Source organism: Tauraco erythrolophus, chromosome 9, assembly GCF_009769465.1.
Source record: "Tauraco erythrolophus isolate bTauEry1 chromosome 9, bTauEry1.pri, whole genome shotgun sequence".
Classification (NCBI taxonomy): Eukaryota; Metazoa; Chordata; class Aves; order Musophagiformes; family Musophagidae; genus Tauraco; species Tauraco erythrolophus.
In genome coordinates this window covers 11,152,555-11,177,901 of record NC_141473.1, presented here as the reverse complement: position 1 = coordinate 11,177,901, position 25,347 = coordinate 11,152,555, and positions in this window count along the sequence as shown.

Genomic DNA, 25,347 nt, shown 5'->3' with positions numbered 1-25,347 from the left:
CTCAACTTGCTGGAGGGTAGCAAAAGTAACAGACTTTAAAATGACAGCGAGAGGTGTGTAGTTGGGTCTGTGGTAGAGAAAGACGCCCCTAATTTTGTCTGGGCACACGATAATAATCCCTTCCAGACTGCACTCAAAGAGAAAGTCCAGACAGTCTAAATTTGGAAAATCTCTGACCCTGAGATGGAAGATGACTCGAAATGCCAGTAAAAAAGGGCACGAGAAGCTGAGCCTAGAGGATCGTTTGCAGGGGACAGGCAACGTATCCACAGACAGAGCATTCGAGGGAGGTTAGAAACATTTCTATCAGAGACATGCAAGGTTGCTGCTAAACTGTTATGCAGCTACTACCTCTCCTAAACCCAGATGCACTGAACTTGTGTCAAGTGAGTGGGAGAATGGTGAAAATTCATTTCAAGAACTCACAAGAACAAAAAGTCCCAAATCTAGAACTAGTTTAGAAGATTTCTAGGCTAAGTTATGATTTTTTTTCTTTAGAGCTAAGCTACTCTAAACCCTGAACAGAGGCTAATTCAAATTTCAGTTACCGATCATCCAGTGATAGACTGTGAGCTGAGTTTAAAAAAAAAAGTGCTATATGTAATTGTTCAAACCAGTTGTAAATACATCTGAAATGAGATCTTGAACAAATTCTTTACTTTGAGGGTGGTGAGGCACTGGAACAGGTTGCCCAGAGAAGTTGTGCTTGTCCCATCCCTGGAGGTGTTCAAGGCCAAGTCGGATGGGGCTTTGCGCAGCCTGATGTAGCGGAGGGTTTCCCAGCCCATGGCAGGGAGGTTGGAACTAGATGATCTTTGAGGTCCCTTCTAACCCAAACCATTCTATGATTCTATATAGTTTCAGAGACTATCTGTAGAGTTCAGTGATAACAATATTTTTTATTTGAAGCCACTCAGAATATTTCATTGTTTTTGTTCTTAAAGCTGCAGTACTTGGAACCAGCTGACTATGAAATAATTTCACCCTCTTGTGAAAAATAAATTCAACTTTCTAGGGTTGTAAAGGATAATTGTTTAAAAAAAAAATCAAACAGATACAGGAAATAGCCCAAAAGATAAATACAAATTTTTATCTATATATATAATTTAAAAAAAAAAACACAAAACACACACCACCAAACAGGAAGCCTTATGATTTTTAAGTTCAAGTCATGATTATTCAGTACTTATGCTTGGTAGCACTACTTTAAAAAGTTCATTAATCAATTAAATGAACCAGTCGTCCTCTTTACAGCCCTGTTCTGAGGTTGGGTTTTTTTTGAAAGCAAAAGAAAATCTGGGGATTTGAGTAGAGAAACAACTTGCACGTACAAGTGTTGTTCCCTAGTTAAATCTAATAAGAAGCAGTCTGCTTTCTCTTTGCAACAGCTGAAACTTATTGAATTTAACTTCAAAATACTTTGCTTAAGGAAGCAAATGCACATTTTTTTTAAACTACTGATGTTGATAGTTTGATCTATGAATTTAATATCGAACATATTTCATCTTTTCCATCACAGGTCAAATTGCCAGCTATTTGCATCTAAATGGATTACCAGCATATATGTCTTGTTCTTGTTACTCTATGTGCTTTTCATGTAGTTGTTTGATACGAACACTTCTACTATCCAGACAGGATTTTAGTAATCAGGGCAGGAGACAGGTTAATATGATAAAAATTAGACTTAATGCTATTCCCATATATATATTATGGCACTGATATCAAATCCTTATAAGGACCATCTTTTCTCAGCCCATTTATCTCCTGTTGCACAGAAAGGAGGGTTGAAGGACAGGCTGCTGCAGCAGCTAGGTATAACAGAGAGATACCTAATAAAGTGGGAAGCTGGAATATTGTGCTCCCCTGCAGTCAGCTCTGTACTCCTGCCTTTGAAACTGGACAAATCACCGTCTGGTGCCTCCGTGCATCCGGTGCTGCCAGAATGACATACAACTGCTTGGCAGAGATGCAGTGGGTTCCCAGTTGAGCGTTACATGTCTTAACTGGGTTGCTACAGGAGCTCGACAGCACAAGTTGAAATAGGCCTTGTGGAAGCTGATTCTGAACTGCTCAATTTTTATTCAGTCTGCTGGAAGCATCACACACTGTCCTTGGCACAAATGCACACAATAGTTTGTCAATCCAATGGTTTTAATTCAATTGTAGAAAGGAGATTTATGTTAGATGTTAGCAGGGAAAAAGCCTCCTACCTTGCTTTTACTTACGGGTAAGTTCTGTAACAAATCACCTAGAAAGGCTGGGGACTCTCCACAGCTGGAGCTCCATAGAAGCAGGGCAGAGAAAGGGCTGTCTGAAATAGGGCTGACGGTGAGGGAAGTTCACAAGGAGGTTGCGCTGAGCAAAATAAAATCAAGCCTCAGGGACTTCTCAGGGGTCTGTCCAGCTTTATTTTCTACTCTTTACTGTTCAAAAATTCACAAATGTTTTTGCTGGTTGATTGTTACAAATACATGTCGGGTCACTCACACACCTCTTCAAATGGGAACATGCACCACTGGAGGAGATTACAACATCTGGATGACCTAGGTGAGGCTATAGCTACTTCCTCTCTCTAAGCTATGACCACCTTGGCTCCCTAATTAGCAGGGAGCTGCTCTTTGACTGCCCTCTGCTCTTGCCGGAGCTCATGACAGTAAAAAAACAGCCAGCAATTCGGCAAGTCCTGCCCAGGGTTGGATGGTACTTGACCCACTGGTACAACTATAGGGAAGAGGAAGGATATATACATAAACACAACAACAACAAAAACTGGAGTGTGAGTTATCTCAGAGACATACTCACAACTCCAGCTGTGTGAAACTCAGCGGGAAATTGCTTGGCTGACACTCTGAAATCTGCAAGTTTACTTTGAAACAGCAAAGTTGTCCAAGTCTTTATGCTATCCACATTTTAAAAATCACCACCTGAAAGATTTATGGCAGGGTGCATGGGCAATTACATTGCTCTGTTTGTTACTGTGGAAACACATTTTGTGACTGGCAAAAGCTATGAGAAAAGTATTGAATGAACTTCTGAGAAACAGTATTTTAAAATTAAAGTTGAACACCGGTTTTAGCCACATCAGGAAGCTTTAGCCTCAAGGCAGTCATGAAACTCCAGGGAGTCAGCAGAAAAGTGCCACCAAGTCTTACTGGATTGATTTTGTGGGACTAGCTCTGTGTCATAGAATGGGAAAATAAAAGTAGAGTCAACTAAACAAACCAGCGCTCCCGCGGCTGGAGAGCTTTGCCCAGAATCGGGTGCAAAGGAGACTCAAAACACAATGGTAGTAACTCCTGCTCTCTTTGACTGAATATGTTCCAAGCAATCCAGCCCTATGACATCAAACTGTCAAGACTTCGGTCCTTTAAGTATCTCTTTTAAATCTTAAACTTTTCATTGGCCCTTAGTCATGCAGAACTATTGAACTTTCTAGATGTTTACTAGAAGATATAGGGACAGATCCATATATGCAGAAGGGGGTCTCTTCACATATTTAGAACCAAGGAAAAAGGCATGCGCTGTTAAAACATGCAAGCCATAAACTTCTTCCTACCAGTGCCACTACTAGCATCTGATATGTGTGACTCCAGGGCATTATTATCCTGGAGTTCTCACTTCCACATCACTCTTAGTCTGTCCACCCCTGAAATCCCACTGGAAATGCTATTCCAGGGAGCAGGCTGAGAGAATCAGGGTGACAATGCTTTGGCACATGCCAACAGAAGACAGCTTCCAACTCCAACCTTCCACAAATAAAGCTGAACAACCACGAGAAATCTGGTTAATGCCTCCCTCAATGATGGAGGTTTCTTTTATTGTAGGTGGCTTGGAAATAGAAATTCCCTGAATTAGTCAAGAAATCCAAGTGCATTAAACTCATGGGAGGTAGCAAGACAGGGAAAACAAAACCCCTCTGTTATTCAGGAAAATCCTTCATTTCTAGAGTGACTTTACAGGAAATAAAAAAAAAAATAATTATAAGGAAATATGTCTGTTAAATAAGAAGGGAAGTATCTCTGCGTGAGATTCTTCTGGACTCAGAGGGAACATTGATTTCTTTCCCACTTACTGGGCACTGGGCTTTATGGGCCTAGATTACGTAAATAAAAATGCTATACATTTTGGTCAAATTATCCCACCCTTTCAACTATTTTAGAGTAGTGTATTATAACCCTCAGTAAAGTTATTCTTGATTTACCGCAGTATCTGTAGGAGGAGGACTGGGGCTTGCAGAAAGCCAAGGTACTAGCTTCCAGATGTGATCTATGCAAAAGCTGAGATGTGTGCATAAAAGTGCTGGGTACTGTGAGTTTATTGCTTACCAAATCAGATATTCACTGTCAAAAGTTCAAAAACTGAAAATAAACTTAACTGTTGCATCTTTAAACTTATTTATAACTTACAGAGGGAGCCTGGTGTCTTGTTTTGTCTCTCCCATAAACTTTACAGCCAGCAGGAGATAATAAAATCTAGACAGAGCTCATATTGCCGAGAGAAAAATCAAGAACTGTACATGTTGGTGGCTGTCAGGTGAGATATTTTATACCTCATTAGTGTCGGAGCAGTTATTGCTTTTTCTTCCTTTATGAATAGATCATGTGACGGCACACCTCTCTTCCACGCTCCTAACCAATTTGTCACAGCAAAGCTGGCTGTAACAGAGATAAGGCATTTCTTTCCACAACGCTTTTCCTTTCAATACTTCCCTTCCTTCTGCTGAGCCATGCTACCCAAACATGTCTAGACATCTATCACTGTGTTTCTCCCTGGAATCCAGGTGTTGGAAACCGCTCTGGTATTCCCGTCCCCTTGGACCTCCTTGCTGGTGCAAAGATGTTTCATTCACAGGATGACATAGGAGGGCTTTAACTGACCTTTCCTAGCAGCTTCCTGAAGATGCTAGGAATCTTGATGCAGCTCTGTGCATCATCCCTGGTGAAAGTTATGGTACTCAGAGCAGACAAAGCACTGCTGAGAAGTATTTGCACTTAAACCCCTGAGGATTATTCAGGATAGCAGGTCAATGTCTCCCCACCAGACAATGCTCTCCTGATGGAAGTTGGCCACATGTTCTTCTCTCAGGTTTGAGCTGGAATAGTTTTTACTTAGATTTTGGCCAGACAAAATTTGTATCTTCTTTTTTTTTTTTTCTGTGCTGAGGTAAGTTCACACTATTTCCAATCTACAGGGCAGACACCCCAGTGTTCTCAGATAGTTCAGGGGGGAGATGTAACAAAAAGTAACGTAGATTAATTTGGTCAACAGATAAAGCAAAATAGAGCAGGATTCTACAGCCGAATAGTTGGAAAGAAATGCACAAAGCTACACTTAGTCCCCATTCTCAGAACTGTTGATATGCTTTACAATAAACACTCATTATTGTAAATCTATACTGAGCACTCCTGAGACAAATGGAGACTGCTAGAGTTATTTTGGGGAAATCAGCTGTTCCTTTTGCTCTCTGTTACTACTTGCAGGAGAATCTAATCAGTAAAAAAAACCACAGCTAAATATTGTTTTCCTTTTTTAAAAAGCACACAGTTAGTATTACACTGGGTTTTGAGTGGAGGGCATGAAGTTGTGTGAGTTTTGATTAATCCACTGAACCATCAGCTTATTCTCCACTGCAAATACTGCCATCTGCTACCAGTCCATGCACTGATAATTAATGTCTGCTACAAGTTTGCTTCCCCAACATTATCCGATTAGGTAATTAGCCTATGGAACAATACACGACAGAATGCATTATTGTTCTATTAAGTGTGATCTGTCTGAAAGCACTGAAGAATGTATTAGTTCCATTTCATTTCTGTGACTCATATCTCAACCAACACCCATCCAGAGAATGACAAAACAATTCAGAGAGGAATGAGGAGGGGGGGAAACAACCCCAAAATCGCATCAAAATCATGTCAATAAACTTAGGCATGAGTACTGTTTACTTCAGAATAGCTTGTAAACAAGTATAAATATAAGCAAAGAAATCCACAAGCACTGCTCTCCAGAGAAGGCACGGATCAACATCAACAATGATCTACGTGTGATAAATGCCCCTTCAGAGATGTATGATGAAAAATACTTTGTCACCAAAACTCGGGGGTTTAATAAATCAATGGAACGAGGAACCAGGAAGAAGGAGAACAAGACAGCATGTCATCTTTATTCACTAGCATAAAATGTGGCTGTTTTCATCATTAGGCCTGAATTAAGCTTGGGAGGCGAGTGATGAAGATGCAGCGAGGGGGAACTGAAGCAAAGCCAACATTTCAGCACTGTCAGGTCCGCAGCTACAGTGCAAAGTCTCTCATATTTGGCTGAGTGAAGTGGTTTTTACTTTCCCCGGATCTTGGCTTCAGACGATTATAAAAGGCACTCTGATTTTATTCCGTGTGAGATTCCCAGCACGATCTGGGGCAGAGGAAAGGTTAGTAATGTCAGCCCTAAGTGAAATGGAAACCACAACAAGCATATAAAAAGTCCAAGTTTAGGAGCCTGGAGACCTCACATATCATCACTGCTATTCCAAATCATCGAGGTCAGGATTCATTTGACCAAATCTACGTGCCAACACAGTAAATATCCACGTTTGAGTCGGTTCTCTCCACTCCTTTTATAGTCAAGAGAATCCTGCCCCTATGTTGGCAACACAAATGTTTTCCACCACATTTATCTAGAATCATTTGCAAAATCACTGTCAATTCAACAGCACAGACTGAAGACTATGTATCTGTAAGTTAAGTTTCAGTTCTGGATCATGTTTTCTTAATTTCAGGCATTCTTCCCTTCCAACAGACTCTGTTTCACAGTTACTACTAAAGACAGTTTTAAACCAGAAGCCCTACTTTTAGTAGGCTTCTCAATCCACAGTGGCCATCAGTGGAAGCTGGGCACTGAGCCCCCTTAGGGACCTTGTGCAGCAGCCCCGGAGAACTGCTCCGAGCCCTGTGTCACCGCAGTGCCTTGGCCTGCGCTGCTGTATCCTCACCCTGCATCAGGCAACACTCTCTGTATTTGCTGCATATTGAAAAGGCTTTATCTGACTCTTACCACTGATTTGTTTTGCTGCCCTGTTTACAAGTGAACCTTCACTGGGAACGCTGCAGAGGAATTAACCTTTAGATGTTTACAGGTGAGGTCACTGAAGCGCAGGGAGGTGAGCGACCTTAACCCAGGGTCATTTATCAAGCTGGTGAGAGAGCTGAGGATAGGGATGAAAACCTCAAAACAAAGTTCCTCTCTTTCCTGATGAGGAACACTCTACACAGTCTTATTCTAGACCACATAAAAAAAAAAATGCCTTTTTCTGCATTTGCTGGCTTTGGTAATCCAAGGGAAGAGGCAGGTGAATTATCCTTCTCTTTTCACCTGTTAAATTCTCAGTTCTGTGTATAACTTCCTAAGTGATGCTGCATTTGATATTCAACAACTTTACCTTCTATCAATCTTCAAACTGAAATTCCCCTTAGGCATCACTCTGCTTTTATTTGTTCCATAGCAAATTACAAATAAGTTATTCAGCATTTGTCAGGCTTGTTTGTTTATTTCTTTAACCATAAAGACATACAACATTTACCAGTGTCCAGGAGATGACTCTGGGAGTTAGCAGTAGCTAAAAACACTCTGGTGTTGTCTGAAATAATTGCAATTTCGGTTGTTTGGAATGGTCGTGACCTAATAATGAAATTAAATCTATAGGCTAACCCACAAAGTGTGAGTACACTATCGTCTTCTCCGGCTCTGCTTTCACTACTTCTGTTCTTGCTGACTTCTCTATCTTTTTTCTTACTCTGACAGGAAATCCGGAGTACATCTATGTTTCTTTCTCTTCTCTTTTCTGCTAATTACTGGCAGTGTATCTCCTTACCACATTCACAAGCTCTGACCTCTCTAAACAGGCACATGCAATGTCTTTGTCTAACTGCAACGCGCTCAGACCTCCTTCGCTGTCTAAGTCTCTCCGAAACAAATCACGATGTGCAAACAATGGAGCAGCAAGTTTGTTAGACTGAATTACAACCCTCGACCTATTGGGCTGAATTTCGTCCTCCCTCTGCATTAAGAGCATAAGAACAACCCTATAGAATCAGGACAAACCTCCCAAACCTCGGATACCCATGGAAACGAGGAAAGATGAAACTGTACTTCCATTGAAAACAGTCCCAGCACTTTGACTCCAGGCTTTCCTCCACCAGAGAAATATCCCAGTATTTATGCCACATCACGGATTTAGGGTGAAGCCTCCAGATAATCTACAAAGGGTTAAACACACCTCATTTAGATATTTGAGCAACCTCTCTTGGCTCTTTCAAGCAAAGAGTGGGATTTCATGCTTAGAGAACTAAGATAGGGACCCTAGAAAGAAAATGTCAGTGTCCCAAGTGTCAAACTCTAACATTAAGAAATACAGGATGCTTGACGCAGGATGACAGATTTCAGTCATCAGCAGCTGTGCTTGTTAATTTGAAATAGAAAATAATATTTCAGCTACTTTCTACCCTTGCAGTATGATTTCAGTAGTAGAATACAGACTTTCAAAAGCCTCTTTTAAAAAAAAAAAATCCCAGAAGACATTTTTCCAAAGGAAAAAATCATGACAATGTACCTTTTTATGAATGCTTCTACCAATAACTATGAAAAAAATGTGGTTTTTTTTCTGAAACACCTTTGTCCAGTGAAAAAGAGGGGGTTTTGCTAGAAAGTATGTAACCAGCTCTGCTAAAATTAGAGCTCTTATAGGCAGGTTATACTCCTTTCTTTCTCTCTTTCATTTTTGTACTTGAGACAGCACAGAAGTGTGGTGACTTTTAAACAGAAAAAACATTGGGTTTTGCTGATCTTTTGTAGAACTTGTGATTACTTACTAAATTTGACATTTCTACAAGTATCAAGATTTCTCTAGAGTTTGGAAGAGGGGGAAAAATATTTACCTTTAGCCCCATTATTATAATTTTTCAATATTTGTTTAAACTTTGGATATTTTTTGCTTATCTTGAAAAAGCAATGACTAAACTAAAAAAAAAAATTACTATTACAATTCCATTTCTACTATTATCTGTAGCATTTCCCTCTTACAGCGTAACTTGGACCCTCCAAACCACTTTTACAGATGATTGGCTTTCTCCTTTGACTAGACATGGGCATCAGGTTGAATTTAGACTACCCGAATATAGTCCATATGGAAATAGTAGGAGTATTATTATTACCATTATCATCTTTGTTACCATAGTACCTAGGGCTCCACCTGGGACTAGGGTCCTACTTATGGAAGGCATTGGATAGAGAGCAAGAAGTAATTCACCAAAGCTTGCAATTTAAAGAACATAGTTTCTATGTAGATAAAGTCTGGGATTAATTTGGTGATATCACTACTGGTATTTTAGTCTGAGACTAGGAGCATTTTTCAGTGAGAAAAGTCACAAAGAAAGGCAAGATGACTTTAACAAACAGAGCAGCTCTCTCTGTACCTACTCCCTTGTAATTAAGATGTTGAATTGGTGGGAGGGAAAAACATAACACTTGGGAGTATTTTATTAATTATTTTTCAGCTTGAGTGCACAAGGTTAAATGCAGCCTCAGGCAGCTTTTGCTGATGTGACTCACATCTTCACAACGTCAGAGCTTTTAGTGACACTAACGGGCCAATGTTTTACAAAGAATAAACCATCCTGTGGTGTAATTAATTAAGCCCAAGCACATCCTGCAGAGAAGCAACGCAAAATCAGAATAAGTTTTGCATGGTGAGTTTAACGCCTTTAAAATATGTGGCTTGACAACTGCTGAGCATGAAATCTCTCATTAATCCACAGAATGTGGAATGGGCATGGATGAGTGTCACGTGTTTCCCCACTGTAACCACGTCTTCAGTGGACATGGCCCTGATAGTAAGCCAGCAGTAGCCTCTTCCCCATGAGGACAGCCAACAGATGACCTGCTGATTTCCAATCACAGCATTGTTTTCTATTAATTTTCATATGAATCCAAATGGGAGTTTGAGACATTCCAATGGAGCTGTTTACAGAAAGAGCGAATTACTACTATACATTTTTTGAATTGTTGTTATTATTTTTACCATGTTTGCCAACCACATAAAGGAATGTTATTTTCTTTGCACAGCCCCTCTCAAAACAAGCAAACAAAAACCTCCACACCCAAACAAAATCCCACAAAACTCGAAACAATTCAGCTACCCCAGCTGCTGCATGACCTCAGTCTGTGTTCATCGGCTCTCATAGATCCTTCCTGGTACCCTCCCCGAGAGGAGAACATAGCGTGTCACAACGGATTCAGTCCACCCAGGAAAACAGTATAAAGGGGAAAAAAAAACACCTTTCCAGATGCAAAAAACAGGAACAACAAAAAAAATTCCTGTCAGGTTTCCCATCGACAGTCTACACAAGCTGATAATTCTAAAAAATCAAAGTACCACAGTAAATAGACAAGTCTAGAAATTGTACATTCAAAAATGTTTCAAAATTAAATAAACTAAAAACTGAAATTCCTTGAAGAAATATCATTTTGATAATTTTTAAAGAGAATCCCAGAAAGAACAGCTATGTTCCCTCTGAGACTTCTTTTCCTTTAGAGTTCTGAAAAGCACAAAATTAATATTTTATAAAAATTTGAGTTTTGACTTTTTCTATTTACTATATTTTTTAGCACTAAATTATACTGTTTCCTTACTCTTCCCAGTACAAAATTTGACACTGTAGGAGAAGATTGGAAATCAGACTGTCAATTACAGAACTCTACTTTTGGTTGGTTTTTTTTTTTGTTGTTGAGTTATATTTCAAAGGTTTGAAAAGTTAGAGAGAGGGGAAAAAGAAAAGCAAGGAAGGAAAGCTAAACTCAAATCTAAACTTTCATGGCTTGTATGAGTATTTATTAAAAAGGATTACTCCTGAAAGCTTGAAATTCTTTAATATTTGTATCGTGAAGGAAAAGGACAATAGACTGATACTCCAGGAAAACCATTCTGATATCTCAGGTGGTTAGTTTCTCAGTTGACAGCATAAAGGGTTCAATTTAATCCAGCAAAAACAAGCAAGTTATGAGGCCAGCAACACAGACCACTACTGGTATGGACAGCTAAATGCAGTTTCACAGGCTTCTATGAGCACTTTCAGTTCATTCAAGGTGCCTTAAGCTGATATACTTCCACCACATATTCAACTACCAACCGACGAAAATGAGAACAACATTTTTCCATCTAAATTCCCAAACATAAATTGCCTGAAATAGCAAGAACCTCTTCCTCACACACTCCTTTCACACCTAATTCTCTGATCACCTGAGTGCTTGGCATGACCACATGTGAGAAGGATGTAATATGGTCCCAGCCCAACATTTTGTTCAGACTTCTGGGTTAGCTGCATTTTTGGTCTTACCCTGCATAAGTGCTGCCATGTTCTTATGCCCTAAGGGTTTGCCTCAGGACTGGAGCCCTCCACACTACCCTAGAACTATTTCCAAGGTCTGATGATTCAAATAACTTACAGTATTTGCCATTACATCCAACATTGCTACTGAAGTACAGTCATCACCCTGATTTGCAAACAGACCACTCTGAACTACATTTGGAATGGTTCCGTGTTTAAATCATATGGTGTGATTACTTTTTTTTTTTTGAGTGGGATAGAGCAGCTAGAAAGTCAACAATCTTCCATTCCCATATACAATTCAAAATCTTTCATTTTTGTGGCCAGCATTGTAGGTTAGCCCTTCGACCCGATTTACTTAGATATTTGAAACAGATATTTATTTAACTTCAGGTATCAGTAAGAAGCATGCAGATTTTGTAGAATATGTAACGTAATTCAGAGCCACATAGAGATAAAAACTTTGGAAAAAAACTGGATATATGTAACAGTTGAAATACTATAAAAATCTGAAAAACTCACAGGATCCTACAGGGAATCTCTTTATGTCTCCTACACTTCCCTCCACAGAGAAAGTCAAATTCATTCCAGCTCTTCCACATACTTCATAGCAGCTCCCTCCAGTGGTCACAGATCAGAGTATTTTATTGCAATCCAGAGCAAAGCCACCCACAAGCACCGTGCAGGGCTCGTTACCCTTAGATCTGCTTCTCATCACCTTTAGGTGGTTAGGACCACAGCAAACATTTTGAGATGTTTCAGGTGCAAAGTCAGGGTGAGGTAGGCAATCACAGAAGATAAATACAGAAAAAGAAGGAATAGGAGGAACAGACAGAAGGTTATATATCAGAAAAAAGATTAATGGGTTGACTTTCACTACTTAAGATTTTTGCTGAAGTCTATAGATCAAGGTTTTTTCCTGAAGCACAGGCCTTTTGGAGCAAATAGTTTGGGATGCTTGCTAGCCTTCACAGTAAAGCTGGTTTTCCACAACTATTTTTAAAGGAACTTTTCCTTAACAAAATGCTAGGATAAATGCGAGCCACATTCCAAATAAACAAGGTAGGTGTTGTGTCTCCAAGAAATGCATGGAGCCACAGCTCAGAGGAATTCTTCTTAGGGTAAAATTTCTAATGTCCCCCTGTGAAGTACAGCAGATATCTGGTACTTTAGATCTCTTGCAGTCTGGGGAAAGGAAACTTTTTCTATTTGCTTGCATATCTCCTTAGGTTCTGAGTCACTTGGAGCACAAAGATTTGCTTCTAACACCATCTCTTCCGTAGATCTTTTTGAGATGCTGGGGAAAGTTACTTCACTCCTCCATAAACTCCTACTTTTTCTGCCCTGTTTTCAAATTTGCTGTGTACTTGCTTTGCCAGCCTTGGCTCCTGAAAGGAGTCAAAAAATAATAACTAAACTACAGTCCAAACAAAAGAATTTTACAGATCGATTTACAGAGGGAAAAGATTGAAAATTCAGAGCCCTGGGAAACATGAGCATCGTTCTGAAAATAAAAGGAGGAAAATGTTCCACGCATGGTAATTATCATTGCTTCATTAAAGTCAAAACAACTATGACAATTTTTACATGTTGAAGATGTGGTTTCTCTATACTAGGAAGCACAAATTCCCCGCTAGCTTTGCCTTTTGTTTTCTAGTATCTCAACTGGAATTGTCTCTCCTCCTGGAATCCTTTCAAATAATTCAGTTCTCTCAATGGTTGTTTTTCTCATGACAAGACATGGGATAACATAAAGCTCTATACAATCACAGGTAGATTGCCTCTGGTTCTTAAACTAACTTTGGTGGACTCTGAACCAGCAGTTTTCAGTGTTTCCTGACTTGTGAAGTCCTAAAATTTTCCAACATAGATGCACCCCCAGCCCCCTAAAAGTAAATTTGGTTTACTAACAATAGGCTTTTCTCAGCTGTGTTACATGGATTCCTTTGCCCACAGGTTGAAACCCACTGCTGTGTGCTATCTGGCAGTCTGCAGTGTGAACATGTGCCTGTTCTGAGGAAAAATAGCTCCCAGTTTTGGGTCTTTGAAAAATACATCTGGATCTACCTACTGAAATGTGATTCATTGCATTTTCAATCCTCGGAGCCTGATTACGGTAGCATAAACCTGTTATATCAATAGAGCCAACACATCTGCACAGGTGTGAAATCCGATACAAATTAATCCCTTTGTTCTCACAGTCCTCACTGTCGAATCTGTTTTCAGTGCAATCAGAAGTTAGGCTACATTGGCAACTTCAGACCATGACATTGTTCCACATATACTAAGCAAATACTGAATTTATTCATCAAATTTTTTGTGTAATGTGAAACACAAACATAGAGCTGAATTTTCTCAAAAATTACACCTTTAGACCTCATATAGGTGTTAGTTTTCTCTTTTAATGTTGTGTATTGCTTTCATCCACTTCTCTTCTTGCAAGAGTATATGCATATATATTTTTTTGTAAATAGATATAATTTTCTCAACCACTATAGGACTAAGCTATTCATTTTTGAAAGGCATTACCTCTTTTATGCATGATTCTCTCCAAAGGGAGAAACAGAACACCATTTTTTCATTCTCTCACTTGTGGCCCATATCCAACAAAGCACTTAACCATATGTTCACTTTTCCCCCTGGACTGGGGGTCTGGCTATTGGATAGCACAAATGTATGCACCAAGAAAAATGTGTCATCTATCATCACTGTGAGTCAACCGAAGATAGATGCAGAAATAGCTGATTTTTTAGACAACTGGAGTACGACAATTATTTTATTATCCTACAGAAATCCAGAGACTAATGGGCTCAGGGACTCTGTTCATAATGGAGGTACGTAACAGGCAGCAGGATAGCCTCTAGGCACATGGCATAACAGAAAATTGCTTCACGTATGGCACTCCTTATGTTCGCTGATTATCACATTTTAGATATTGAAGCATTTGATGAAAAGCACTGGACTATAAATTGGTGTCTTCAACGTCTAGCTCCTTACATTCACTGTATGACCTGCTCATTATACCCCATTAAAAGAGTAAACATGACAAGATAATGGATTCATTTTGGCAGCAGCTAAACACTTTGATTTTTTTATTATTTCTACTTTGCTGGCTCGCATTAAAAAAATCCGAGAGCTCTCTTCAATTGCTAATCTGTGAACAGCTAGACCCTCATATTCTGGGATTAATATTAAAAAATAACAGAGAAATAACTTGCTACACAAGTAAGCATTCGAGTTGGGTTTTTCTTTTTTGGCAAAGTTTAACTTTGCTCTCTAAATATGCTTTTCTACTTTGCTTTTCAGATTATCGCAATCTGAGCCTCTAACTTTACACGCTTCTGAAGTCTGAATTTATTTTGAAATCTAGACCTAAGCTTTGTTAGCAGCCCAGATTCTTTTTCTAGGTGAACTAAAAGTGCTGTTCTTCTCTTTCAGCAACTTAAATGCATCACTGAGTAATCATACTTCTAGTCCACTTGCGTAGATTTTTATTTACTGCACTGGGATTTATTAACACCGGCTTTATGTTCATGTGTCTAATGCATGAAATATGGAACCAGCGAAAAAAACCTAATCATTTTCTGGCCTCTGAAATTAAAGACTGTTTTTCAGGTACAGTCTCTCCTCACCACTCTGTCAAAGGAAATAAAAGAAAGAAGCAAAGAAGGGACAAAGCACCTTTTAAGGCTCCTGAAGCTTTTAATTAATTCAGGAAATCTCATTCTCCCTTCTGCTTGCTCTGAAATGTAGGAAAAACGACGAGTAGATTTCTGTCAGTTAAACAAATGCTCTGTACGTGCAGATACTTCTGTGTTTGATGATAGCTTTGACATTACAATTAGCTTTGTGCGATCTGCTGCTAAGGATATCAGTACAGGACTCATTAAATGCCTTTCCTGTAAGACATTCTTTTAAGTAAAAGAGACCCTCATAAAATTAGGGTTGTAATGATACTTCTTCACTTATCACATGATTGCACTGGCAGTACGGTTTTAATTGCTTAAATAACAGTATCTCTAAGATGTCAAAATTGTTTAGATTAATTGCCAGTGGAGACAGAGCAATAAAGCTTCCGTACTAGCACATTGCATACCCAGTTGTGATTAATGGTATGGTTAAACTTCAGATATCTTCCTGTAATATGATTAAGGGGAAAGGCTATCAGATAAAGTTCAAAACAAAGACAAATGCACCTTTTCTGTGAAACTTCAAGACTTAGTGTAAGTATTTAGTTAAATGGTATGAGAAAAATCTCTTCAGATGATGTGTATTGCTCTAACTCTATATTTAGGATGCTTTACATCATATCAGAAGATGGCTTTTTTTTTCTTCTTTCTTACATTAAATTCAGCACTAACCCTCTTTTGCTTTACAACTATGTAAAAAAGATGCAGCTCCATCAATGCGAAGAGATTAACACTTCTGTGCTTCACAGTACACAGACTATGTTTTTCCATAGTGAAGCTGAACAACAAATTCTGCTAAAAAAAAATCTTGCCTGTAATTTTCCTCCATCCACTCCACATGTAGTAGTATAAGGTTATCATTGCGTTTATGTAGCATGGGGTAATTAAGTAGAGAAGGTTTTGCACGTACAAAAGGCAAGATGGGAATACCTTAGCAAATTAATATAACAGTTTTGCTCTTCTGGCTACTGATACAACAAAGTTGTTATTTGAAGGAGAAAATAAGGAGGTTTGTTTGTATTTTGGCGGTATTACCAGCAGTATGTAGGTGGGTAGTTGAGCTTGCTGGAAAACAGCTTCAACTGACAGAATGATAAAAGCATTCTTGGTCTCAAGCTCTGTGCCTGTTGTACTCCTCCGACCAGGGCTAACAACAGTTCAGCAGAGAAGAATTTCATGTACAGCTCCTTTTTAGCAAACCAGCTTTCCTCTTCAGACCTTGGCCTGCTGGCTGCAACATCCCTAGGCTGGTCCAGCTGGGAAAGCTTGCAAAGCAGCTTTTAGACTAAAATTCCTTTTGTTTAACCTGACAATATGAAGGGTGAGCGTACTTTAGAAGGACAGTAGGATATTGAGAAAGCTCAAAAAGAAAAAGTAGCGCTGTTTAGCGTAAGGGGCAGCTAGCTATGAGATGGCAGTAAATATGCTTAGGCTGGAAAAGAAAAACAAACAAGATTACTAAAGGTGTTTTAACAACAACCAGCAGGACTATTCTGGCATTGTGACCTTTCCACCTGTGACATGCTGATGCTAAAGTAGGAAGGACAGCATGAGTGTAAAGGCATTACCCCCCACATTGCAATTTGTGCTTGTAGTATGCTATGGCACAGCTACTGCTCATCTGGGCTTCTTCAGACACCTTTGACACATTCCTTATTTCTGCCTAGAAGTTTTATGCCTTTGGATTATAAACATTTGCCCAAATGGTTCTGAGAGTGGAAATGTCTGGTTTCTCTCTCAAAACCCAGCTCCCCTTTGCCTATTCTTCGCGCTTCTTTATCTTATCTTTTTTAAGGAAACAGACTTATCTACTACGAAAGTGTTCACTGTGCCATTCAGTAGGCATTTTCTCCCTATCAGCTGGAAACCACCACAAACTATGATTAAGATAAACCAAAAGTCATATCATGCTACTTGTTGTCATTAGACAGGCACCATGACATGTTTTGACCCATGTATTTAACATGCCATTGGATAGTGAAATAGTAAATTCAAGATCAGTGTTCAGGTGGTTTTTCCTCTGCTGCTGTTTGGAAAATATTTTTGTTAATATAGCCACAAATTAAATTCTGAAAACTGCAGGAAGGTACTAATAGCAATAGTAAGCTCATAGTCTTTAAATAGGTTTTTCAAATTGTTATACTGCAGTACAAATCATGTATTGTGACCTGAAAATAATTGTTTATGTTACTTTTTTATAACTAAGAGGTCTATAGCTTTTAAACTGAAGTAGCAATGCAAAAGTTATTAACATCAGGCCAGTTTGTTTGGGGACCTTTTTAAAAAAATTTTACTATTACTGGTTTCTGAGATGTGTTTACAAAGTAATTTGGCTAAAAGCAAGCGTGTTGCAACCAAGATAGAGCAGGGTCTGACCCACAGCTGGAGAAAAGGGGTTTCCTTGTTATTAAAATGTGCTATTCAATGCCTAAAAGATTTTTTTATTCACAATGAAAGTTCAAACTGAATGAAGAGCTGTTAAGTTTCTGGAAACCACGAAACTGGAATACAGTCTATGGTCCAAAGCAAAGTGTCATCATGTTCAATAATGCTAATATGATGGTAATGATCAGAAGCTGATTAAAACTACACATGCCTCTATAATACTTTCAACATTTTAATTCACATATTCTTGTTAGGGGACTAAATGTTAATATAGAACTCCGCCTAGTACATTCAAATACCAATTAGTAATTCAATATTTCTAAGTGACCAGAACTGACCTCACATAAGTATAGAAAATAAAGGACAAAATATGTCTAGGCTAGTGCATTTTACAAGGGGGAGAAAAAAAAAAGAAAAGGAAGTTAAAGCTGATGTTAAACTTTATCCCATGGACAGCAACAACTGTTAAACAGGTAGAAAAGGTAAAGGTGAAAAGGTTAAGGAGTATCATGAATATGAAAAGCTTTTAATTACTGCTCAGATTGACTCATTGTGTGAGAGAGGACTGGACCCTACAAAGCACACCAGAAGGACAGGGCCACTTCGTGGGACACTTGCTGATCTCTGCGGCCCATGCACAACTCGCAGCATCAGAAATCCAACTGCTACTGAGAGTACCGGGACTGACAGGAATCAAACCCAGAAACAGCAAGCCACCTCACCATGATATTTTTGAGTTTACAAAATCTGTTATATTGTATGATGAACCATGATTATGTTGATCACTGGAAGCACTCAGCCTTTAGTTAGTACTCAGCTTAGCCTTTGAAGCTAAACAGGCCTTTGGACAAAGCCAACCAAAGACTGGGAAAACCTGCTCACTCTGACATCTGTCTACTTGGACAGCTACCCATGCTACCTCATCTACACCTGACCAGCTTCATAGCACAGATCATAACGTTAATTCAGTTGTATCAAAACTTGGACTGTGGCCAAGGCACATCTTCTGGAAAGGTGCTTAGACACATGAAAATATCAAGAGACCGAAACTCTACTTTGTCCCTACATTATTTCAGTGGTTAGCATCTGATTGTTACAAACGTGAACTTTATTTCTACTCTGCGCTTATTATCTTTTACTTTGTGTTCCATCTATGCATCTTTGTTACAGTCTACTTCTGTAGATTCAGATTTAATCTGAAGATTAAACTGTTTTAGTTCTCTCAATCAACTGCATTGTAAGCATCATTTCTTTCCCATCTCCCACAGTAAGCACAGAGGAAATCCTGGTATCTCTCAGTATGAGGGAACTGGCAGGGTATAATCCCCTTGGGGTTATTGCAGAGAGAGGGTTTTTTTTCCCGCTCAAGAAAGGCACTGCATCCAACTCTTCTGCCCTTTCAGCTGCTCCATGGAGCCAACACTTCTGACTGCACCCACAATGCCTACAGGAATCGATGAGGGTACGTAGGTTCTATTCTTTAGAAAACAGGAAAAAAAAAAAAACTGCTCATTGAAATAAACTGATCTTTTCAAAGACTTTTTTCAATTTGTCTGCATAACCCAGGAGGCTTTAGTCCCAGTTTCATATTTTGTTCTTCTGCAGCTAGACACTACAGATTATTTCAAAATCAACACTAGCTTTTTCCTTTATCTTTTTTCACTATAAAACACAGCCAACAAAAGAAGAAATTTAAGTAAAAAAAAAACTGGCAGAATCAGAAAAATAAGCACTTTTCCTTTTCGTAGAAAACCACAAAACCATCACCAGCAATAAAATTCAAATGTGATCGCAAGTTAGGCACATCGGATTGAGCTATCAATCACAGAAAAAATTCTGCTTGTATCTGCATTGTGGAAAAATACATTTCATCAATTTAGGACCACAAACAATCCCACAATTCCCCCAGTCATTTTTCTCCATGCTCTTTACTAGATTTAGTACTATGAAACTAAAGGATATTTTGGGCAAAGCATGTTCTTCTAAGTTCATTCTAGGATATTTAAATAGGATGCGTGAAATAATTCTTCTACGCTACTGTAAAGAGCTACAGCCCAAGAAGACTGTTCAGTTTAGGGGATAATATCTTAAAAGAAATAGATCTAGAAAAGGATACCAGGAAAACAACAGAATTATTGCTGATCTAGACAGCATAACCTCTGGAGAAAGACCTAAAAAAATTATGTTTAGCATGAAGAAGGACATGGTAAATCTTGAGGTACATAAGACTTGTACAAAGCAGAGAAGTCTGTTCTCTTTATAAGATGCAATGGGTCTAAGCGCAGCCAGAAAGGTTGAGGTGAAACAGTAGGAAAATCTGATCAAGAACATTAAAGCACTAAAGATTTTTAAGAACAGATTAGGCAGGCATTTGTCAGGATTGATTAGATAAAGATGATCTGGCTCTGGGGCAAAGGAATGGAGAAACCGATTTCTCAAAATACTGTCCAGTCTTATTTTTCTTTGATTTGATCTTTCTGTTGGGTCAGTAACATTTGCCCAGCACGCATACTGTGATAGCCCTGTTAAAAGGGCTACATTCTTCAACTGCTCATTTCTAAACATTAATCTGTTTGAATCTCTTTTTCATTTTATGTGTAAATTATTCTATGAAGACACTTTATCATTACTTGCTATGTGAACGTTTCATAGGTTTCAAATTTTGAAAATAAAGGGTTTTGCTTAATAACAAAGATGTAACATTTATAATGCACAAGCATTATAACTGACTAACAGTTAGTAATACTGACTATTACTAAAGTATTAAAATTGAAGAAGAGAATATTTTCAGTTTATGAGAGAAGGTTAGAAGAGCAATCAAAAATGAGAAAAAATTCATTGTGTCATGTGAAGAATATTAAAAGGAAATGTAGCTGGAGCTTGCAAAAGAAAGACGGCACCATCTGATTCACGTATGTTCTACAGCATATTTCCAGTTAATCCCTTTTGCTAAGTACTTAAGAACATGTGTGAAGTCAAGTGTAAACTCAAGAGTTTGTCGCTTGGTGGAGAAAGACCACAGCCAGTAACCAAAGGGAGACTTTGGTGGCAATGATACTTGAGACGTCTACTGAAAGGGCTGGACCACTCCAAATCATTTCAATACCTAATGGACAATGATGGACAGTCACTGGACAACGGACAATCGAATCATGTCACAGTTACAAAAGGAAAACATAACTACGTAACAGATCAACTGTAACCATGTATTTTAGCCCATTAAAGCAGAAATTATGTACTAACCAGTGCCTTTGTATCTCACTGTGTGCACATTGTTATGCATAGTACTATGGGGAAATAAAAAAAGGTGTGGCAGCAATAACAGGTGAAAAACAAGCTTGCAACCAAGCACGAGTCGAGCAAAAAAAGATAACACTGCAAGCCCATGTTATCAAAAATGATTCAATGACTTGGTAGCTCAATCTTTGGGGTGTTCAGTTCAGAGACATTAAATGGAACTAACTGTAAAGGTGATTTCTCAGCCTTTCAGTTTCCTTAGTTAATAGTTATGCTGCAGCCCAGCAGAAATGTAGAAAAAATCACAGCTCATACTATAAAACGCAGGCTAGATAGATTTATTAAAAGCAAAGCATTTTAGTGCTGTCTAGAAAATAGTGGAGAACAGATCTCCTTCCAGTTTTAATTCTCCAATTTCATTACCTCTTTCATGAATCCATCTACTACTTCTTGTAACTAACTTTGTAAAGAAACAAGTGCAAATGCTTGAAGGCTTATCTGCTACATTTTACAGCTTGATGATGTTGCTGTATCTTATAAAACAATTTTTTTACACTGGTAAGAAAACAGAACTCTGACTAAATACATATGCAATGCTCAGAAGCATTGTACAGTTGTAGAATATTAGTCACTAATAACTGCTGAAACACTGACCCAAGAAAAATATCCATGTTATTTACATTGTTTTCCATGCTATGCTGTTGAAGTAATAAGCATTTTCTCATTTGCAATATCAGATGTGATTCACTAATCTAGAAAATTAGATTTCTGAAAGAACACAGATCACATTTGCCAAGTACTAAAAATTTATCAGAATCACTCCATTTTTTTAATAAACTTGCTCTGTGCCAAAGTGATATAGAAGGAATCAATAATTTTTTTTAAAAAAACTATTAGCATTCATTTATTCAAATAGACCTTAGCCTTAATTAAAATAGAGCAGCAGAGACCCAAGGGAAGCACACATGTATAATTCCTACAATTACTTATTATTTTAATTAATTACTTATTATTTAGAGTTTTTCTTTTTTTAAAGCTTGCAGGAGTTTAAATAAAGTTCTGGTAGTTTCCAAGAATGAAAAGTGCACATACAGAATGCTTTCCTATATCAAATTGAAGTAAAAATCATTTCAGTGCATGTTAATGCATAAGCTATTCTATCTCTGCAGAAGTGCAAACAGTTACACACACAGAGAAAGTGAGAAATTATGGAGAAAATGAAAGTCTGTACAGCCAAGGTAGTGGAGTTGGGAACAAGCAGCTCTCTAGCCTCATGATACCCCTCCTAAACAAGAGTAGCAGCAGTTATTTGTTACTAGACCAAAAACCTACCTACACACATGACTGCAATATTGGTTTGGTTGAGTAGTCAGATATTTCCAATTAGGTAAAAGTCTACAGTGCCCAAGGCAGTCTGATCCTCCTTAGCCTCCTAACACAGGAATGATAGTATGGACACAGCAAACACAACTGAGGTTCTCTCACGCTTGCCATGCACTGTCAGGGACAAGGGATTCAGGCTAGTGGGGCTCCAAATACCAAAGGCAGATATTAAATGGCAGATATGAACGTGTGATGAGGGTCCAGCTACCTCTACCCGTCTATCTCCTGGGTCAAGGGGGCACAGACCTCACCAAGCCCATTCAAATTGAAAGATCTTGCTTGACACCTTCTACCCTCAGTGGCACTTCACAGCAGATTAAGCGTGTTCACTGATTAAGCTGCTGCAACAGTTTGAGTGTCCTTTGGGAGCTGGTGCAAATCTGGTCTCAGATCACGCTAAAGCCACTCTGTCACAGGCTGCATTAATTGAATCTAGTTTAGGCTGTCTTTAAATCAACTTCCCACCAATATGTTCTTACTATGGCATGGTCAAACCATGCTAGCACTACAGCTCAGGAAAGTTTATTATACTAACAAATTAGGCTAGAAATATCAATAAACATACATTAATTCTAATTAAAAGGTGAAGCCAGCTGTTGTCTTTGGATATGCAGATGTGCGATAACTGACTGCACTGCAAACTGTGTACAGATGTAAAAGCATGTTGGCCAGCTAAAATATTTTAAAAGCAGCTTCCTTTGGGATTAGACTGTTATCAGACCAAATAAACAACTGTATTTTGGTGAGGTGCTCAGTGAAGAGTAAAGGAAAGTGAAGTATATATTTCAGTGTACTGTGTACAGCTGTTGCTTTTCTGGTTTAACATTCCGTACAACCACACTGGCAAAGTTGTTCAAAATCTTCATCTTTACCACTTAAAACATACATTATCAATACCACAGCCTTCTGCAACATTTTCTAGTTCAGTCTTGCTTCAACTTCACAAGACTGAAAGTAAAAATGTTTACTCAGGATCTGACAGAAAAATCTCTCCCTGAAAAGTTTGCCACAATATCTACAGCAGAGGTAACTCAAAGGTGAATCTCACAAATTTACTACACAGACATCACCAGAAACTAGTTAGAGGAAGCTTTTCCCTCCCCACCCCTTTTGTTTACAGTGATTGAATACTAAAGGGGGGGGAAGTGACCCATTTATGTTGCATCTTCTTTAGGGCTAGAAGTCTTCGTAATAGTTAATGTCATTAATTTGTATCTGAATATTCATATATGCAAAGATATGAAAGCTTTTTCCATGTTAAGTCAGGTGGCATAATGGTAAACCATAGCCCAAGTTTGCTTAAGGTAAATTGGCACCAAAATGGTAACATTTCTTTGTGCTAGGTGTCAAGACATACCAAAAAGACAGGACAAAATGGATGAGCCTGGCGACGGCCAGCAAAGGGCACGCTCTGTACCAGGGCCTGGTTAGCACAGAACACTTTTAGCTTACACTGACATTACTGACATGTTTGAAGAGAATGAGATAAGGAATCCTCCCAATCTGGTTTGCAAGATTTTGATGAACATATGGAACATCCTGCTGGTGAGCAAGTGAGGTTTACAGCCATATGCTCAGTCAGTCTCTGGCATGACTATTGCAAGTCTGCAACATGCTAAGAATTGATCATGTAAATTTCTGTTTCTGATTAGGCTGTATAATGATAATAGTGACCCAGTTGAGCTTGATTAACCCGGTCTCCTAAGGAAAAGAGGTAGGAAGAAGAGCGTTTTCTTGTTTTTATCATTGTTACTGTTGAGTTGTTTGGTGTGGGGAGTTTGGTGGGGTATTTATTTTTGTTCAAATTGCCATTCCATACAGGCCTGATATTGAATAGGAACTGCAAAGACCAGTCTGAACACTAAGTACATGTTACACAAACCTCATCTGCATTAAATGCAGAAGGTCCAGCAGTCTAGTGATGTCCTACCTGCGCAGAGGACAAGAAAGAGGTGGCACCCAGGAAAAAGAAATAGAAAAGAGTAGAGGAATTTCTTGGAGACAGCCAACACCTGCCAAGACCTCTGAGGAGAGGTAAACGCATTTGTTGGATAAGGTTGCGAGGTGATCAGTGTGGCTTTCTTTCTAAGGTCCAGGAAAACCAGATCTAGAAAGAACCACAGAAGTTTTACTGACAGATTTGTGCCGGCTGGAAAAATCTGTGAAAACTGGAAACACTTGTCTTTTGGTTCCTCCTGGGCTGCAAAGGAGACTTCCTAGAAGACCAGCCTGGGAAAACTCTCCTAAATCCAGAAAGACACCAGAAAGAGCAACTTTAGTGGCTGCAATGAGAAAAATATTTGGCACTGGTGAAGAACAACTGCTACTGAGAGCATCTCCCTAGCAAAGAACTGTATGTGAAGCACTTGAGCTTTAAATGCAGCGATGAAGGCTCCAAGTAGAGAACAAGTTCACTAAGAAAATTAATAAATGACAGGAATGGGACAAGTGAGATTTCTGTAAACCTCATGTTCCCAGGTAGAGAATTTATGTTGTTGAAAGCATTATCGAATCAACCTGGAGACCCCCCAAGGCCTGTGTACAGATACCCAAGGTGCTCAAGATGGCACACACCTACCAGGGTTACAAGAATAATCTGCCCAAGGAATATTTTTTCCCAACCTTTCTGATTAAAGGTTCGCCTTTTCCCTGAAACAAACGTTTTCTGGCCATTAAAATTCCTACTAACATCATGATGTACAGTTATCTATCTAAATATCACATCAAAAGCTGAGGGGTTTTTTGGTTTTACAAAATACTATCATTTTGTTGAAATCTATGGTTTCTTTAGAGATACTTTACTTTTTTTCACAATTCTGCTTAGTGAGATCAAATTGAAGTGCTATATTCCAGCATTACTGGAACGGAACAGTATAATTCTGCTTCCAAACTTTTTTCACTTTTTTTTATGATGTGGTAGAAATATTTTACTCCTACTTCCATTTCTTTCCTCCATTATTTTTTTTCAAATGTTTTTTTCCTCAGAAACTAATACAATAAAAAAACCACAAACTTGTGATTTATCCATTTATAGTTGAACAGGAAATTTATGGTTCTGTGAAGCTGCAAAGGCTGCCAATGTACCATTTAGAAAGCACATGCCTTATCCATTCCATTATTTCTCATTGGCATTCAAAGCACAGATAAATTCAACCAATAAGCAATTCAGACCCACTCAAAATTGAGTTTATGCTACTATCCAAGGTAAGTGAGTCTCTAAACAGTTTCCCTTGGATCTACATGCCCAATAGTAAAACGTACAGAGAAAAATTTAA